Source organism: Hippopotamus amphibius, chromosome 11, assembly GCF_030028045.1.
Source record: "Hippopotamus amphibius kiboko isolate mHipAmp2 chromosome 11, mHipAmp2.hap2, whole genome shotgun sequence".
Lineage (NCBI taxonomy): Eukaryota > Metazoa > Chordata > Mammalia > Artiodactyla > Hippopotamidae > Hippopotamus > Hippopotamus amphibius.
Genome location: NC_080196.1, coordinates 20,686,450 through 20,706,419, shown reverse-complemented (window position 1 = coordinate 20,706,419; position 19,970 = coordinate 20,686,450). Strand labels below are relative to the sequence as shown.

Sequence of the window (19,970 nt, the reverse complement as noted above, 5' to 3'; positions counted from 1 at the left end):
CATTAGGCAGCTGCTCTGGGTGAGTCCTCCCAACTGGGATGTATTCTTTGCCTTCTATCTCGGAAGACTTGTAACATGAAATTTTGAGGCTCCAAACTTTTCCCATGGCTACTCCCCCATCCCCTTTTCTTGGAAGAGGAATAGATACCAACTGCGCTCTTGGTTCTGAGCATGTTGGAGAAGGTGTGCCTTTAGGAGGGTCCAAGTTTCAAGTGAATAATGAAGATCGTCCACTGAAAACCTGGGGGAAAGTGTAGGGTCAGTGTGGGGGATTAGCTCAAGTGGTAGAGCGCTTGCTTAGCATGTGAGAGGTAGTGGGATTGATGTTCACATCCTCCAGCTTTTACCTTTCAACTGAGCATCTCCGGCTGATACCCGCAAATCTTCCAACCTGGAGAAACAAAGGAGAGAGTTAGACACTTTGGATCCTTCTCTGGGTGAGGACACGACAAGGCAGTGCTGTCTCTTCTGGCCTCTGGTTTGTACATCTCCTATCAACTTTTTCTTTTAAAGCTCTTTATTGGAATATAATTCCTTCACACTTTTCTGCCAGTTTTTGAGGTACACCAATGTGAATCAGCTGTAAATGTACGTATATCCCCATATCCCCTCCCTCCCTATCCTGGCTCTCTATGTTATCACCCATCATCGAGTTGATCTCCCTATGATATGCAGCAACTTCCCACTAGCTATCTATTTTACATTTGGTAGTATATATATACTATCGACTTTTACCATGTTTTCTGTTTCTTCAGAATAGCTGGTCATTTCAAGAGATATGCCCAATTTCTCTATTTATTCCTGTTTCTTCCTGCAACTGGGCTGCAATGCGGCTGAGTCCTGAGGAGCGCAGGACAGAGCGGGGTCAATAAAGCCCCAGCTTTCTTGTCAGGGACTGAAACTGAGTGCCTCAACTAACCAGAAAATATCAAGAAAGACAGCATGGAAAACAAATGTGAAATTATTCGTGAACTTCTGGATGCACCCATGATCTATGTGTAAGTGGCTCTGATCCTAAACAGCACAGCAGAGACTTGGAGAACTGAAGTGATAGTGCACTGCCCAGGCCCACAGTGGCCACTAGATTACACACACTCCAGAGATCTCCAATCAGCATCAGAAAGGCTTCGGAAATGGCTTGGACTATGAAACCACAACACACAGAAGGCTGGTGGGTACCTGGAAGTTGAACACAAGGCAATCAAGTGCCTGCAAAAGCAAGATTGACAATATTCTCCAATAAGCTTTGAACAAGACACAAAGCCTTATAATATAATACAAAAATGGCCAGGTTATAATCCAACATTATTCAGCACATGAAGAAGCAAGAAAATCTTAATTCACTTGAAAAGAGAATCAACGGATACCAATACTGAGATGATACAGATATTTAAAACACTGATTATTCAATGCTCTGAGAATTAGGGGTAAGAATTGTTTAAAATGAATGTAATGTTAGGAAGTCTTAGCAAAACATGGGAAGATATACATCCAAATTGCAACTTCACAACTGAAAAAATGTGTTAACCAAAATTATAAAGAACATCTCACTGGATTGTCTCCATAGGAGAAGGAGATGACTGGAAAAAGTCAGTGAATATGGAGATAGAACAATAGTAACTATTCAATCTAAATGACGTAGAGAAAGGTGTATTTTAAAAGATGGACAGAGTCTTAGGGACAAATCGGAAAATAACAAAGTTCTTATATTCACATCATTGGAAACTCAATAAAGGAAGAAAAAGAGGTCCTTGAAGGGAGGGAGGGAACGCTAGAAATATTAATAGTTGAAAACTCCCTAAATTTGGCAAAAGATATAAACCAGAATAAAAACATTCAGCAACCCTAAAGCAAGTATGACAATTAAACTGTTGGAAACAAAAGAAGAAAAAAATGCTTTCACCAGAAGAAAATGGAAGGGAAACCATAAAAACCATAAAGAAATGACATTACCTTTATTAAATAAATGCTGAAAGAAAAGACCTGTCAATCCAATAGCTAAATATAGCAAAAATACCCTTCAGACATAAAGGTGAAAGAAATACATTCTCATTTGAAGGTAAACTGAGAGAATCCATTGCTAACAGAAGTGCTAGAAAAGAGTAACATTGTGAGACAAGAAAAAAATGATAGCAGAAGGAAACAGAACAGCATAAATGAAGGAACAGTTAACCAAAATTTCAGAAACAGAGACCTGTTTGAAATAAAATGGCATTTATCGGGGGTTTATTAGGACTGCACTCAGGGAGACACAGATTCAAGAAGCACATGAGTTGTGTTCCACTGGACTACAAAAAGAAGGAAGCTTATTAAAGGGAAAAACTTCAAGGCCACACAGTTAGTTACATAAGTTGTTTGTCCAGAATTATAATTGGAGCTGGCAAGAAGCAAGACTGCTGGTTAAGCAAGAATTGGTTAGGGTCTGCAGTGGTTACATAGTTACAAGGGGGAACTTTAAGACTGTAAGTCTGCAGCTTGTGGATGTTGTTCTAAATATGGCTGGTGGTGTCCTTGGGTTTGGTAGAGTTCAAAGAAAGTTCAAGTTCTCAGTGATGTAGGGACTAGTCTAAGACCAGATCCTCAATGGCCATCCTCCCCATTTTTGTATGCCCGAACTATGATTACTCCATTATGATTTCAATTTGTCATCAGAATCATAGCAGAGAAGGAAATTACTGCGTAAATATAATAGACTCTCATGTTACTCTTCAGTTCTTTAAAGTATATTTGATGCTTGAAAGCGAAAATTATTACAGTATCTGGTGGAGTTTTCATTGTATCTATATGTATTATACACATAACATGAAGGGGTTATGGTAAAGGGTGGTGATGAGGTTTCTATACTCAACTTGAATGGTAATTTATTGATTCTAAGTGTACTGTGAAATATTAAGGACGTATATGAAAATCACTAGACCATCTACTAACAATGTTTAAATAAGTCAGGTGAAGGTAGGAAGGAAGAGGAACAAAGAAATATGAAAAAAAAAGGAAACAAACCATTAATAAATTGTTACATAGTAAATGCAAACTTAGTAGTAATAATATTATGTGAGTTTCTTATAGTCAGCATATTTATTTTTAATATATTCTGACAATCCAGATACATCAATTAAAAATCAGTTTGTCAGAATGTATTAAAAATAAATATGCTGATTATAAGAAACCCATTTCAAATATAGTTAAATGTGAGACTAAAAGCTATATTCAAGAGAAAAAGTGAAATAGGAGACTAAAAGCAAAGAATGAGAAATGAGATCCCATGCAACTATTAGTCAAAAAAAGGTAGATATATTACTATAAGATAAAGTGGATTTGAAAGTAAATTGCCAAGTATTAACTGAGAAGGTATACAATTATAAGACGTCAGCTCACTAATAAAACAACTGTCCTAAATGTGTATGCCTTTGACCACACAGCCTCAAAACCCATAAACAATAGCTATGAAACTGAAAAGATAATAGAAAAACCCACAATTAGTGTTGCAGATGTCAACAATCCTATCTTTTTAATTAATAGATCTAGCAGATAACAAATCAGGAAATACATTAAGGAACTAAACACTATCCACCACTGCATCTAAATGACCTTATTAAGTAAAAATTGCAATGTAGGTGGAAAGAAGGGTCAAAGAGTTGAGAGAAAAGCAAAATCATATCAAAATTAAGAAATCAAAAATGGTCAGTGGGAAGCAGAAAACTGGCATTTTAGAAACAGTTACTTAACTACCAATGCCAAGGAGACTGAAAGTGGTGAAACTGAAAGTGGATCATTCCTCGTCCATATTTATCCTTCCTACTTCCGAGGTCTGGGGGGTCAGATTCCTTCTCAGTCACCTGAGCCTACTGCAGTGCCTGGCATGGAGCAGCTCCCCAACAAATATGCACTGAATGAATGGAAAGGAGGTGAGAGATTCAAAAAAGCTGCACAAGAATAATGTTCAGTATTTGGCAAGTCATTTGATGTGGGTTTTGAAGGAGGAGAATGATCCAGAGTTGTCTTGGAAGTTTAAGCCCAAAAGTCCAGCACAGAGGTTGGGAATTAGATAGTTGGTATGTGGACGAATGGGCTACTGTGAAGACAGGCAGAGACATCACCAGCTGGAGCTGAGAAAAAGCTCGCAATTTGGAATCTAATAATTTTTTCTCAATTCATGCTTTGCTGTTTAGCAGCTCTGGGACCTTAGAAATACTACTTAACTTCTCTGAGCTTTCATTTTATCTGGAAAGTACAAAATATGATATACAGTTTTGTTGCCAAAATTCAATTGGACTATGAGAAATAATCTCCAAAAATCTCTTAGTATGATTTAGCAAGTAAGGTTGAAAAAACAAGGTGGCCTTTTCAGTTCAGTTTGTAGTTTTTGTAGGGAGAATGTCACCAGCCATGTAGCTACAAATGGAGATGCAGAGTAAGACAGAGAAGTACAGACTGTAGACAAGTTTGAGGACTATTGATTCACTCAGTGAATTAACAGTAACTGGGCAGCTCTTATGTTTCTTTCAACAAAGGAGATCATGAAATGTGTACAATCGACTGAGATCTGAGGGCAGGAGAAAGCACATCATTGGAACACAAGACTAACAAAATACAGCACATTAATTGTCCCCAGGCATGCAACGCAGATGATCTTATCTTTGGGTCAATACTGGAAAGGCATGGACTGCATCATTCCTGATCTGGGGTCCAGTGGGTTCAGCATTGGCTTATTGGAACGATTTTCAAGTACCATGGATTGCATTTATTAAAAGCTAGAGACATAAAATCATGGTGGTTGAAAAGCTATCTCCTATTTTACCCTCAATGAAGACATCATGTGCCACCTGCCCTCTTAGCGCAGCAGGCAGCGCGTCAGTCTCATAATCTGAAGGTCCTGAGTTCGAGCCTCAGAGAGGGCAGTTTGACATTTTCGCAGTACACCTCACCTAAAGTTATGTTGCCAAAATCTGCTGACTAGGAAAAACCCTGCACCAAGTGCACTTCAGTTGCCATTAGATAAGCATCTGAAAAATGAGCCAACATTTGCTGAGGAGGGTGAAATTAGGTTTCTGGTTTGTTACACTTAGCAGTAACTTCAGTAAAATCATTGGTAAAGAACTTTAGATTACACCAGAAAACACAAGTTATGTTTTTGATCTTCCTCTCCATCTGATGGAAGAAGCAGGGGAGATTTATCTTCCAAATTCATGCCCAGAAGGTCACCCAATGGCAGTTTAGGAATGGAGAGGTGTAAAGTCATTTATTCTTTTAATCATGCAACAAATATTTCTTATTAGTGGACCCCTCTGGGTGCAGTGATTCAAGAGTGAATAAAACCTGAAAATTTCCTTCCTTATAGAGCTACATCCCAGTTGAGAGGCATGGGAGACACAGCCAAGAAGCAAATAAGAAAAATTTTTGCATAATAAGCTAGGTGAGGAGATGTCTGCTGTGGGATAATCATTAGGCAGTAAAGCGGGTTGGGAGAGCAGAGGTGATGTGTTCAGCTTTCAGGAAAGAGTCAGGAAAGTTATTAACCTTGAGATACGTTTTAATCGCTTCTTCCTTCTTGCTTGCTGAAATCTGTGTGCTTCAAATTTTCTAGCATTGTCAGCAGAGTCCGTTATACCTCTCAAGGCAAGTGGGTGTTAGGAGAGCTTTTTGCACATAAGGTGGGCTTAGTTGGATAAATAGTGGTACCCGATATATCCCTCACATGTTTCTTCATATGGAAAATGAGACCTGCAGGATTCTTAGATGGTTCACAGCAACTGGTGCAGGGGCAGGATCATAGGCAGTAATTAGCAAGCATTAGCTAATGCTTTTGCCTGTGCAGTGCTGGCCTTGCTCAGAGTCTGTACCGTGGACGCTCATTAGAGGCTTGAAGAAAGGATTTACAGAGGTTATAACCAACTAGGGTTCTCTTCTTGGAAAGGAGAGGCTAAGTTTTCACATAGTCCCTGGGTAAGGAAAGAGCCTTAAATATGTTTGAAAAATGAGTGTTCTCTGGGAAAAGCAGGAAACTTTTCATTCTGAGCACATAGCTAGGTCTCAGTACACAGGTGAGTGCTTAGGATGTCAGGATGCTTAAGTAGCCAATCTGAGCAGAATGTCCAAGGTGGAGAGAAATATTCTTGGTTTCGTTTCATATTCACAATTTGAAGGGCAAATGCAACAGAGTTGTTGTCTACTGACCTTAGGAATGAAAGGAATAAAAGAAATTTTGTTTCTTTCATGATGAAAAGCAAAAACAAAAACAAAAACTTTACCATTATAGCTGACTAAAATTGTGACTTGAAAACTCAAAATATCTGATAGATATTTAAGATGAGAAGGGATTCTGACCTCTGGAGCATCAGTGTTTTTGTTGAACTTTTTTGTTTGTTTGTTTGCTTCGTTTTTTTCTTGATTTTGTGTTGATATTTCCTGACCATTCCTTCATTTCTTTAAAATTAAAGGCTGAGTAAAAGCCCTGATTTCCAATGTCCTCTTAAAAATTCTTCCTCTTCCCTCTCCTACCTTATCCTTGTCCAGGATCCTAGTGTCTTACTATGCCAATCCTATCTTTCTTTCTCTGGAAGACAGGAGGAGGGATGAAGCCCTACCCAGCAACCTGGGTTGGGAGGGCTTAATGGTACAGATGAGAGGGCTACAGAAGCTGCCCCTCCCCCTCCTCCTAGGTGGCCATATTTCTAAAATCTCTAACAATCACAACCCTGTTTTATAGAGAAATACACAACATATGAGAGAGCCCTGCAATTCCAGCTGGGCACCCCACCCAGCTGGGACCTTTACTTGCTTTCTGGCAATTCAAAGGAGTAAAATTGTTTCAGAGGTTGATCATTCCCATGATGATATATTCTAGATCTGCCTTTCCCCCACAATCCTTAATAGAAACAGTAGTTTTTCATTGTGCTTTTGCTGAAGTCATATTTGTGATATGCTGCCCTCTCAGGTTCTCTTCGGTGGCAGTGAAATAACCTTGTGGTAACAGATTAGACCCATACAATTGGTTAGGGCACATGTCTAGAATAATCCCAGGTCAAAAAGAGGGTTAGAACATGGGAATTAGGTTGAATATTACAAAGCCTTCTTGGCACTGGGAGCTGGTGAGAAAGATATCCGTTTTCCCCAGTTTTGCTCCTTCATTCCTTCTCCACAGACATCTGAGTCCTCAGAGCTTCTCTCCTGAACTCAACTCCAGGAAATATTGGATTGCCTTTAAAAATGACAATTTATGCATTTCTGGTTCTTTTCTTATTTCACACAAAAGACAGCAAAGACTCAGTTTTTGACCAATACTCTTTGTCATTGTGCTACAACAAGAAAGGAAAACCTGCTGCGGAGGGAGTGATCCGTACTGGACTGTGCTGGCCTTTCCATCTCAGCATTCACGGGTTTTGGCTAGGGGGAGGGTCGACCTCCCACCCCTGTGTTTTGAACAGAGAGATCCTGGTGAAAAGAAGGCCTTTCCACTATTTGTAATTGACATTTTTGGGGTCTGTTGACCTGGGGGAAGAGGGAAGGCTGCCGAGGGACACCTAGAGAGACAACAGAATTTGTGGGTCTGAGGCCTGAGCTGCCTGGGTCTGAGAGGGGACCAGAAAAACCCAGACTGTCAAAAACAAACAAACAAACAAAAATGTGAAATTAAGGGAATTCTTAGAGAAAACTCAAAAAGAAGAATAGGAGTAGGATCTTTGCATAGTTCTTCGCTAAGGTAGTTCCTTACCCACCTGTCTCAACCCAACCATTACAGTACCTGTAATGACAGTTCAAATCAACATCTTCAGAAATATTTCTCAAATTATGAAACAATCAGGTGATATTTACTTTCCACACATAGAATCCAAAATAGAATTTTTCCTCTCTGCACAAGCAGCTGAAATATGATTTAAAATGGGTGTCGGGGGACCCCAGCAGGTAATGCAGGAAATAGATTTATCAGTATTTGTCATCAGAACCTGATGAGGTCCAAAAACAGGAAGGAAAGATAAAGAAGGTCATGATTCTGCCATGCTGAGCTGTGAAGAGCCCTTGCACTTTGCTTTCCACTGAAAGACTTCCCCCTCCTTCAACTTGATCTTAAGCTTCTTCAGGCACAAAGAATCTTATGGATGATGCTCTTGGAGACTCTGTGAATGGGTGGTCCTTCAGCAAACCCAATATTTGGTTAGGCCAGTGGCACATAGTCTTCAAATGAGACGGAAGACTTCTTACATTTTGGCTCTGCTGTGGGTATTTGGTAACTGGGCTCTGTCTGGGCTAGTTTCCCAGTTGTCTACAGAGAGCCTTTCTTCATTTCTCAGCTCCTGACCATTATGCCTTCTCATTTTGAGTCAGACTTAGTAAAGTGCCTACTTCTTGGCACTCAGACCCTAAATCAAATGTCTCTTTGCTACCAAGACCACCTCCCTAGCTAAAGCCTCTTATGGTGATTTCAGTCTATCATATCAACTTATGCCACCTTCCTCATAAACGCTCTGTGTTTTAGAAAGTGTCTTATGAAGTTTTTCTTTTTAAATTTCCTGTCTCTCCTCTAGAATATAAGGCTGTGTAGGCTCAAATCACTGTGTCCTCAGTGCCTGGAGTTAAGGTATAAATATGGCTTCTGTCTTGAAATGAAAGTATTAGGTAAGAATAGGGAATAGGCAGATCAAATATTAAACAAGTCAATAATTTAATAAATGATTTTATTAACTTCCAAGATGTTAATCTCTGCATTTGTTGATTTATTTTGCTCTTTCTTTATGCCTATTCGATGTTTTCAATTTCATTGATGAACGGCAATTTATTTATAGTGTATAATTTATATTTTTCCCAGACAGAATCTTCTCCTTTCTAATTAGTGAAAAATAAAGATGTAAGTGCCCACGCACCTATGGTCACCTAATCTATGACAAAGGAGGCAAAAATATACAATGGAGAAAAGACAGCCTCTTCAATAAGTGGTGCTGGGAAAACTGGACAGCTACATGTAAAAGAGTGAAATTAGAACACTCCCTAACTCCATACACAGAAATAAACTCACAATGGATTAAAGACCTAAATGTAAGGCCAGACACTATAAAACTCTTAGTGGAAAACACAGACAGAACACTCTTTGACATAAATCACAGCAACATCTTTTTTGACCCACCTCCTAGAGTAATGAAAATTAAAACAAAAATAAACAAATGGGACCTAATTAAACTTAAAAGTTTTTGCACAGCAAAGGAAACCGTAAACAAGACAAAAAGGCAACCCTCAGAATGGGAGAAAATATTTGCAAACGAAGTAACTGACAAAGGATTAATCTCCAAAAGTATACAAGCAGCTCATACAGCTCAATATCAAAAAAGCAAACAACCCAATCAAATGTGGGGGAAGACCTAAATAGACATTTCTCCAAAGAAGACATACAGATGACCAACAAACACATGAAAAGATGCTCAACATCACTAATAATTGGGGTAATGCAAATCAAAACTACAATGAGTAATGCAAATCAAAACTACAATTCTGACCTCACACTGATCAAAATGGGGATCATCAAAAGATCTACAAACAATAAATGCTGGAGAGGGTGTGGAGAAAAGGGAACCCTCATGCGATGTTGGTGGGAATGTAAATTGATACAGCCACTATGGACAACAGTATGGAGGTTCCTTAAAAAACTAAAAATAGAACTACTATATGACCCAGCAATCCCACTATGCAGCATGTACCCTGAGAAAACCATAATTCAAAAAGATACATGCACTCCAACGTTCATTGCAGCACTATTTGCAATAGCCAGGACATGGAAGCAACCTAAATGCCCATCAATGGAGGAAAGGATAAAAAAGCTGTGGCACATACATACAATGGAATATTACTCAGCCACGAAAAGGAATGAAACTGAGTCATTTGTAGAGACGTGGATGGACCTAGAGAATGTCATACAGAATGAAGTAACTCAGAAAGAGAGAAGCATATATTGTATAATAATGCATATATGCAGAATCTAGAAAAATGCAATAGATGATCTTATTTGCAAAGCAGAAATAGAGACACAGACATAGAGAACAAATGTGTGGATACCAAGGGGGAAAGGGGTGGGGTGGGAGGAATTGGGAGCCTGGGATTGACACATATACATTATTGATACTATGTATCAAATAGACAACTGATGGGAACATAGTGTACAGCACAGCGAACTCTACCTAATACACTGTGGAAAACTAAATGGGAGCGAAGTCCAAAAGGGAGGGGATATCTGTATGTGAATGGCTGATTCATTTTGTTGTGCAGTGGAGGCTAACACAGCATTGCAAAGCAACCATACTCCAATAAAAAATAATCTAAAAAAATAAAGATGTAAGGGAGCACAGATGTTTCGGACTCCCGTTATATAAAAGTCACAACTGATAACAGTTTAAAGTTGGGTGAAAACTAGAACATAATTAAAAGTCTGTTTCCTTTTGCATGTATTTTCTTCTACACAGGTTCTTAATTTCCAGTTTCTCTTCATCAATAGTAAAGTCCAAAAATATTCTCTCTGTCTCTTCTTTTTCCTATGGGGACTTTCTCCTTCCTTCCTTAGCAGAGGAATAGGTATCGATGTGCCCTAAGTGCAGTCGTGGTTTTACATTAAGGACCTTGAATTTTTTGAAGTTTGGGCTGCCCTGAAGAATGAATAATTAGGTGGAGACGTTACTCTGAAAAACTAGAGGGAAAAGATTAAAAATGAAGGTGGGGAATTAGCTCAAGTGGTAGAGCACTCGCTTAGCATGTGAGAGGTAGTGGGATCGATGCCCACATTCTCCAGCTTTTACCCTTTCAACCAAGGAGCTCCAGCTAACAACTACAAATCTTCCAACCTGTGGAAAGAAATGAGAAAATTAGACACTTTGGATCCTTCTCTGGGCAAGGACAAGACAGGACAGCACTGGTTCTAGTGGCCTTTGGTATGTACATCTACTACCAACCTATAATTTATTTTCTGTTTCTTCAGAATAACTGATCATCTCAAGGGATATGCCCAATTCCTCTATTTATTCCTGTTTCTTCCTACAATTTGGCCACAAGGAAGCAGAGTCCTGGGAAGAGCAGGTCAGAGCGGTCAATAAAGCCCCAGCTTCTTTGTCGGGGACTGAAACTGAGTACCCCAACTAACCAGAAAATATCGGGGAAGACACTGTGGAAAGCAAACACGTGAAGTTATTAGTGAACTTCTGGATGCTCCATCAAGCTGTGAATAAGTGGCTCTGATCCTAAACAACATACCATAGACCTTGAGAACTGAAGTGACAGCGCACTGCCCAAGTCCACACTGGCCACTGGATTACACACACTCCGGGGATCTGCAGATAGTATCGGAAAGGCTTTGGAAATGGATTGGGCTATGAAACCACAACACACAGAAAAAGGGTCGGCATGGAACTTGAACACAAAGAAGTCAAGTGCCTGCAAAAACAAAAATGAAAAAATTCTCCATAAGATTTGTACAAGGCACAAAGTCAAATGACAGAAAACAAAAATGGCCGGGTTATAATCCAACACTACTCAGCATGTGAAGAACAAAGAAAATCTTAATTCACTTGGAAATGAAAATCAATAAATACCAATACTGAGACATCACAAATGTTGAAATTCAGACAAATATTTAAAACATTGATTATTCAATGTTCTGGGATTTAGGGGTGAGAACTCTTTGAAATGAATGAAATGTTAGAAGGTGTTAGCAAAGAATAAGATATACATCCAAATTGAGATTTCAGAACTAAAAATTGTATTAAAAATTGTAAAGAACACCTACTGGATTGCCTCAATAGCAGAAGAAGATGACTGGAAAAAAGTCCATGCATGGAAGATAGAACAGTGATAACTACTCAATCTAAATGACAAAGAGAAAAGTGTATTTTAAAAGATGGAAATAGCCTCATGGATAAATAGAAAAATAGCAAAATTCTTATACTCATATCATTGGAGATACAAAAGAAGAGGAGAAAGAGGACCTTGAAAAGAAGGAGAAAAAAACATTGGCATTATTAATAACTGAAAACTCCCCAAATTCTGCAAGAGACATAAAGCAGATTTAAAAGTTCAGCGAGCCTAAAGCAGGAAGAAAAAAAAAAAAAAAAAACAAATAAATCCACACCCAGATATATCATGTTCAAACTGCTGAAAAGAAAACAGAAAAAAAAAAAAAAAAATTCTTGAAAGCACCAGAGGAAAAAGAAAGGGAAATGGCATTCTGAATGACTGTGAATTTCTTATATCATTAACTAGAGGAGACATAAAGAAATGACATGACTTTTTAAAAATGCTGAATGAAAAGCCTTGTTAATTCAATAGCAAAAATACCCTTCGTACATAAAGGTGAAAGAAATACATTCTCATTTGAAGGTAGATTGAGAGAATCCATTGCTAACAGTAGTGCTAGAAAAGAGTAAGTAATGTTGTGAGATAAGAAAAATGATAACAGAAGGAAACATAGAATGCATGAAAGAAGGAACCATTATCCAAAATTTTAGAAATGGAGACCCGATTGAAATAAAATTGTGTCTGTAGGGGGTTTATTAGAACTGCAGCCCAGGAGACAGATTTAAGAAGCGCTTGAATTGTATTCCACTGGACTACAAAATGGACAACTCTTACAAAGGAAAAAACTACAAGGCCACACACAGTTACATACGTGGCTTGTCCAGAATTATAACTGGAGATGGCAAGAAGCAAGACTGCTGGTTGAGCAAGGTGTGGTTGGGGTCTGCAGTGGTTGCATAGTTACAAGGGGCAACCTTGAGACCAAAAGGTTGCATCTGGTTAGTTGTTCTAAATAGGGCAAGTGGCATCCTTGGGTTTGTCAAAGTTCAAAGAAAATTCAAGTTCTCATTGATGTAGGGATGTATCTGAGACCAGGTCGATCATCCATCTCCATTTTTATATGCTTGAGCTATGATGACTCCATTATCATCATAACAATAGCAGAGGAGAAAATATCTGGATGAATAAGATAGACTGTTATGTTTCTCTTGAGTTCTTTGAAGTATGTTTAATATTTGAAAATGAAAATTACAGCATTGTCTCATGGAGTTTTCATTGTATCTACATGTACTATACACATAATGTAAAAGGATTATGGTAAAGGGATTAAATGGCAGTGAGGTTTCTAAATTCAACTCGAATAGTAGTTTATTCATTCTAAGTGTACTGTGAAGTATTAAGAATGTATATGGTAATCACTAGAGCACCTACTGACAATGTTTAAATAAGCCAAAAGAAGGTAGGAAAAAAAAACAAAGAATAAAAAATAAGGGAATAAACCATTAATAAATTATTAAATAGTAAATCTATATGCAAACTTATCAATAATAACATTAAATGTACATTATCTAGACAAATCAATAAAAATCAGAGATTGTCAGAATATACTAAAAATAAATATGCTGACCTTAACAAACTCACTTCAAAGGTGGTTATATGTGAGATTAAACATTATAAACAAGATTAAAGTTACATAGGAGATTGAAAGTAAAGAACTGGAAAAGAGATATCACACAAGCATTAATCAAAAAGAGGTGAAGTGGGTATATTAATATCAAAGTGGATTTCAAATTTCCAGTTATTAAGTGAGAAGTTACATAATTATAAGGTGTCAGCTCACCAATGAAATAAACTATCCTGAGTGTATATGTCCCTGATCTCCGAACTTCAAAACTCATGACCGAAACTGATAAACTTGAAAAGAAAACTAGAGAAATCCACAGTTTTCAATGTAGATGTCAACACTTCTCTCTCATTAACAATAGATCTAGCAGTTAACTAAACAACACCATCCACCATTGGATCTAATTGACCTTATAGAGCAAAATTGCAATGTAGGTTGAAAGAAGGGCCAAAGAGTTGAGAGAAAAGCAAGATCATATCAAAACTAAGAAATCAAGAATGGTCAGAGTGAAGCAGAGGGACATGATGAAAATAAATATTTTTAAAAGCATTATTTAGCTGTTAATGCCAGGGAGATGGAAAGTGGTGAAATTGGAAGTGGATTGTCCGTTGTCCATATATATCCTTCTAGCCCCAGAGGTCTGGGTTGTCGGATTCCTTCTGAATTGCCTGAGCCTACTGCCCTGCACAGAGCAGCTCCCTGATGAATATGTACTGACTGAATGGAAAGGAAATGATAGATTCAAGAGAGCTTCACAAAATAACGTTCAGACTTGTCAATAATGTTCAGTGGATGTGGGTTTTGAAGGAAGAGAATCAACCAAAGTTGACTTGGAAGTCTAAGCCCGAAAGGCCAGCACAGTGGAAGCTGGGAATTAGATAGATTGTGGATGAATGAGCTACTGTGGAGAAGAATAGACCGTGAGATCATGAGCTAGAGCAGAAAAAAAGATCACAATTTGGAATCTAAGAATCTGCTTCTCAATTCAGGCTTTACCGCTTAGCAGAAACATTACTTAACTTCTCTGAGCTGCCAACATATCTGGAAAGTGCAAATTATGATACATAGTTATGGTCAGAATTCAATTGAAATATATGAAATAATCTCCATAAATCTCTTAGTCTAATTAATGGCACAAAAGGCTGGGGAAAAAAAAAACAAAAAACGGGGAGGTTTTTTGTTAAGTTGAGTTTGTGGTTTTTGTAGAGAGAATGTCTCCAGCTGTGTGCATGCAACTGGAGGTGTAGAGAGAGACAGAAATATGGACTGTAGACAAATTTGAGGAGTATTCATTTACTCAGTGAACTAATATTAACTGGGCACCTCCTAAGTTTCTTTTGAACACAAGGTACCAAGGAAAGTGTAAGAGGGGCTGGGATCGTTGAGGGAGGGAAGAGGAAGATCATTGGAACACAAGAGGGGAAAAGAGCTCCAAACGATAGGTATGATTGTTCCTGGTCTTGCTGTACAGAGTGTCCAAGACCTCTGGGTGTATACTGGAAAGGTGTGGACTCCGCTGTTTCAGAATGTAGAATCCGTCAGGTATTTATAAGGAGTGATTTTCAAAGAACATTGATTACATCCTTTAAAAGCTGAAAACTGACATGCATGCAAGATATTATTTTCTATTTTAATTAGAATGTGGTAACTTGAATCCACCTGCCTTCTTAGCGCAGCTGGCAGCGCGTCAGTCTCATAATCTGAAGGTCCTGAGTTCGAACCTCAGAGAAGGCAGTTCTTTCGCTTTTCACAATCAGACCAGCTAATATTATGTTGCTAAAAAGAAAACGTATGTAGGCTGCACCAAAACAAAACAAAACAAAAATCAAAAAAAAAAAAAAAAAAAACAACAATAAAATGATCAAATACTGCCAGATAAGCATTTGATAAATGATCCAATTTTTGCTCAGGAGGGTGAAATCAGATTTCAAGTTTGTTGCACTTCCCCATAACTTCAGTAAAATCATTGGTGAAGTAATTTAGATCACACCAGAAAACACAAGCTATATCACATTTTTGTATTATAGAAGAAGCAGATGATGAAGAGGCTGATGGAAGAAGCTGGGAAAATTTCTCCTTCAAATTGGTGCTGTGAAGGTTACCTAACAGCAGTTAAGCAATGAAGAAGTGTAAAATCATTTATTCTTTCAATCATGTAACAAATAATTCTTGTTACTGGACTCTTCTGGGTGCAGTGATTCAAGAGTGAATAAAACTCCCAAATTATCTTCCTCATGGAGCTACATCCCTCCATCTTCTGCTTCTTTTAAAGCAGAAGGATGCAGGGAGCTTGAGGATTTGATCAAAGAGGTTTGTGAGGGTTCTTACACTAGGCAGACTATAACTCTGACATTTTGTGAGCTTGGAAGCTGGAGGGAGAAAGCGGAGACAGTGGTCACATCTGGAATGCTGACAGTGTAGACAGTGTAGTAGCCTTTTCAGGATAGTAAAACAAACCACTTTATCCTTTGGGGAACCGATGACAATATGGTGATATATGTGATTATAGGTTGTAGGATTCCAACTTTCCCCAGTTGATTTTCTTTTAAAATGTGAAAGAGAAGTGATGTTCTGTTTTATTTCTTACATACATGTTACCAAAATGACAACCAGAGATGGATTTCTGAAGGTTAGCTTGTCCAGAGCTTGCTTCCTGAAAATCAGACTGTGCTGTTTCTTCCCCTTAAGGACTCAAGGAAGGGAGGCATCTGGGATTTGCTGAAAGCCCCATGGTGGTTACCTCTTCCCATTTGCTGCCTCTCTGAGCCTTTGAGAGAAGGATGACCACCACTGGGGCCTTGTAATACAGATTACAAAAGAATGAAAAAGAATGAAAAAAACATCCTTTTTCATCACCATGTGCTAAAAATTGTACTGAATGTTTATTAATTTTATGCGAGTTGTTTGATTTAGTTTTGTAGTTCATCCAAATATCATTATTCGCATTTTACAGATAAAATTGAAGCTCAGAGTAGTTGAACCATTTTTTTTTTTCTCAGTTCACGTGGCTGTGTGGAGCAAAACTAGAAGTGGAAAGTTGATTTTTTTTTTTTCCTGTATTAAAATGTAGCCTTTCGCCCTGTGCATAGTCTTATCACTTTTTTCCTCCAGACCAATGCATTCATCAATTTATTATTAAAACAAATACTTATAAATGAGTGGATTTAATCTTCCATGCATCAGATATTAATTCAAAATCACTTGTGTGTACCACCCAGGTTCAAGTATTCTATACATGGCTTTGACACTCTCTTCTCCCTCAAAATCTCTACATCCAGTGTCTTGACACATATTCAAATACTGTAGATCCTTCCTGCACAACCTCTCCAGAATCTTTCTCTTCTTCTCATGCATCTATGCCTTTATCCTTTCTATGTTTACGGAGGATAGATTCTGTGCCAGACAGTGCACTGGGCTGGAGAGGCAGAAAGACTCATGCTACTGGTAATCTCAGGAGCTAAAAGAATAAACCTCAATTCTGTAATATAACTTCTTTTTCTTTCTCTCTAATTCTAGTTTCTGTTTCCTACCTACTTGGCATTCCAAATAAAAACGTTTCATAAAACGTTTTGATCTTAAAGCCATGTGCCTGGATTTTTTTCAAAGGTTCTTAAACCTCCACAGTTTTCTCCCTAGTGCATCTTCACATGCTGAGGCTTTTCAATCACTGTTTCCCTCCATGTCTATTTTATACACACACACACACACACACACACACACACACACACTCCACTCCAACTAAACAGGTATATTTCTGAGCACAGAAATTCCTACTTCCATGCCTGTTCCTTTCATCCTGTTCCCTCTTCATCTTCACCCCTCAACGTCCATATTTTATTTCTTCTCTCTGATATGATCTCGCTTCTTATTTCCGAAGGGTCTTGCTTTCTAATTGTGTTTTGTTTTGTTTTGTTTTTGGTTATTCTCTGAAACGGTGTTGATGTGAAACCTTTCGTGACCCGCCGCAGCAAGAATCGAATAACTCTCCCAGGAAGAGGATGAGGCATGAGTTTCCGTAGTGTAGTGGTCATCACCCTAGTCTGATACGTGAGAGGTCCTCCGCTCGAAACCGAGCGGAAACAAGTGGGGTTTTTTTGTTTTTGTTTTTTCCTTGCCTTCCACCATCCGTGAAAAATCAGTGTATCACCCCCTCTAAAAGGAACAAGCGATCATCCCACTTCTTTTGGTTTGTTTTTTGAGTCTCCTTAATCATCCTGAGATAGTCTTGTCGCATTAGCCAGCTGTTGTGGGTGACTCCTCCCAAGCTCGGAAGTGTTCTTTTCTGTCCCGGAAAATCTGAAACATGAACTTTTGGGGTGTCAAACTTTTCCCATGGCTACTTTTTCCTTTCCTTAGGGGAAGAATAGATACCAACTGCGCTCTTGCCTTGGGGCATCTTTGAGAAGATGCACCCTGAGTCCAAATTTCTGGTTTCTCATTAATAGCTTTGATATTTCCTCAAGTTTGGGCCACCTAAAAGAACGAAAAATGAATTGGAGATGGTACTCTGAAAAACGAAAGAAAAAAAAAAAAAGAACAAGTAGTTGGCAGGGGGGAATTAGCTCAAGTGGTAGAGCGCTCGCTTAGCATGTGAGAGGTAGTGGGATCGATGCCCACATTCTCCAGCTTTTACTGCTTCAGCCAAGGAGCTCCAATCTTCCAGCCTGTGGAAAGAAATGAGAAAATCAGACACTTTGCACCCTTCTTTGGGCTAAGACAAGACAGGACAGCGCTGGCTCTACTGGCTTTCGGTATGTATATCTACTACCAACCTTTAATTTGTTTTCTGTTTCTTCAGAATAGCTGGTCATTTCAAGGGATATGCCCAGTTCCACTTTTTATTCCTATTTATTCCTGCAAATTGGCCGCAGTGTAGCACAGTTCTGAGAAGCTCAGGATAGAGAAGGATCAATAAAGCTCCAGTTTTCTTGTCAGGGACTGAAACCAAGTGTCCCAACTAACCAGAAAATATTGAGAAAGACAGTGTGGAAGACAAACATGTGAAGATATCAGTGAACCTCTGGATGCGCCCATGATCTATAGGTAAGTAGCTCCGATCCTAAACAACACACCATAGACTTGAGAATTGAAGTGACAGCGCACTGCCCAAGTCCACACTGGCCACTGGGTCACACACACTCCAGAGATCTCCAAATAGCGTCAGAAAGGCTTTGGAAATAGACTGGACTGTGAAACCACAGCACACAGAACACTAGTAGGTACTTGGAACCTGAACACAAGGCAGTCAATTGTCTGCAAAAACATAAATAGCAATATTCTCCATAAGATTTGAAGAAGATTCAAAATTTGATGCAAAAATGGCCAGGTTACAATCCAACATTATTCAGCAAATGAAGGACCAAGAAAATCTTAATTCACTTGGGAAAGAGAATCAACAGATATCAATGCTGAGATGATGCAGATTTTGAAATCTTCAAATAAATACGTTGAAGCAGTGATTATTCAATGCTCTGAGAATTAGGGGTGAGGACTCTTTGAAATGAATTGAATGTTAGAAAGTCTTAGTAAAAAAAATGAGATATATAAATCCAAATTGAAACTTCCAAACTGAAAATGTATTAATGAAAATTATGAACAACAGCGCCTCAATGGATTGCCCTAATAGCAGACAATGACTGAAAAAAAGTCAGCGAATGTGAAGAAAGACAATAGTAACTACCCAGTCTAAATGACAGAGTGAAAAGTATATTTTAAAAGATGGCTGGTGCCTCCAGGACAAATTGGAAAATAAAGATCTTATATTCACATCATTGGAGACACAAAACAAGAGGAGAAAGAGGACCTTGAAAAGAAGGGATTTTTTTTTTTAATTTCCAAATTTGAAAACTTTCCAAATTTGGCAAAAGACCTAAACCAGATTCAAAGCATTCAGTAAACTTCAAGCAGGATATACTCCAACAAACCCACACCCAGAAATATTACTATTAAGCTGCTGAAACCCAAAGGAAAAAAAATTCTTGAAAGCAGCCTAGGAAAACTAAAGGGAAACTTCAATCTGAATGGTTTTGGACTTCCTGTCAGAAACAGCAGAGGCCATAAAGAAATGACATGACTTTTTTAAGTGTTGGAAGAATAGACCAGAATGCTGATATAGCAAAAATACCGTTCAAAGAGTTGAAAAATACATTTTGATTTGAAGGTAAACTGAGATAATCCATTGCTAGCAGAAGTGCTAGAAAAAAAGTAAAGTTATGAGATAAGAAAAATTATACCAGAAGGAAACTTGGAATAGCATGATTGAACAATAGCAGGGCTAGAAAATATCTGGGTAAAAATGACAGACTGTTATTCTCTTGAGTTCTTTAAAGTATGTTTGATGATTGAAAGTGAAAATTATAACGTAGTCTCATAGAGTTTTCATTGTATCTACATGTACTATATTCATAACATAAAGGGCTTATGGCAAAGGTACTCAATGGTGGTATAGGTTTCTATATTCAACTTGAATGGTAATTTATTGATTCTAAGTAAACTAGGAAATGTTAAGGATGTATAGGGTAATCACTAGACCACCTACTAACAATGTTTAAATAAGTCAATTGAAGGTAGGAAGGAAGAG

At 38.3% G+C, this 19,970-nt stretch overlaps 3 non-coding genes across 3 annotated transcripts; all 3 read left to right on the top strand.

Moving 5' to 3' along the window:
- Nucleotides 1-4,825: 4,825 nt before the first annotated feature.
- Nucleotides 4,826-4,898, top strand: TRNAM-CAU (transfer RNA methionine (anticodon CAU)). Its single transcript has one exon. It is a non-coding gene; the product is annotated as a tRNA-Met (tRNA).
- A 10,153-nt stretch (nucleotides 4,899-15,051) lies between these two features.
- On the top strand, nucleotides 15,052-15,124 carry TRNAM-CAU (transfer RNA methionine (anticodon CAU)). The gene has a single exon. It is a non-coding gene; the product is annotated as a tRNA-Met (tRNA).
- Nucleotides 15,125-17,942: 2,818 nt separating this feature from the next.
- TRNAA-AGC (transfer RNA alanine (anticodon AGC)) lies at nucleotides 17,943-18,015 on the top strand. The gene has a single exon. It is a non-coding gene; the product is annotated as a tRNA-Ala (tRNA).
- Nucleotides 18,016-19,970: the final 1,955 nt, after the last annotated feature.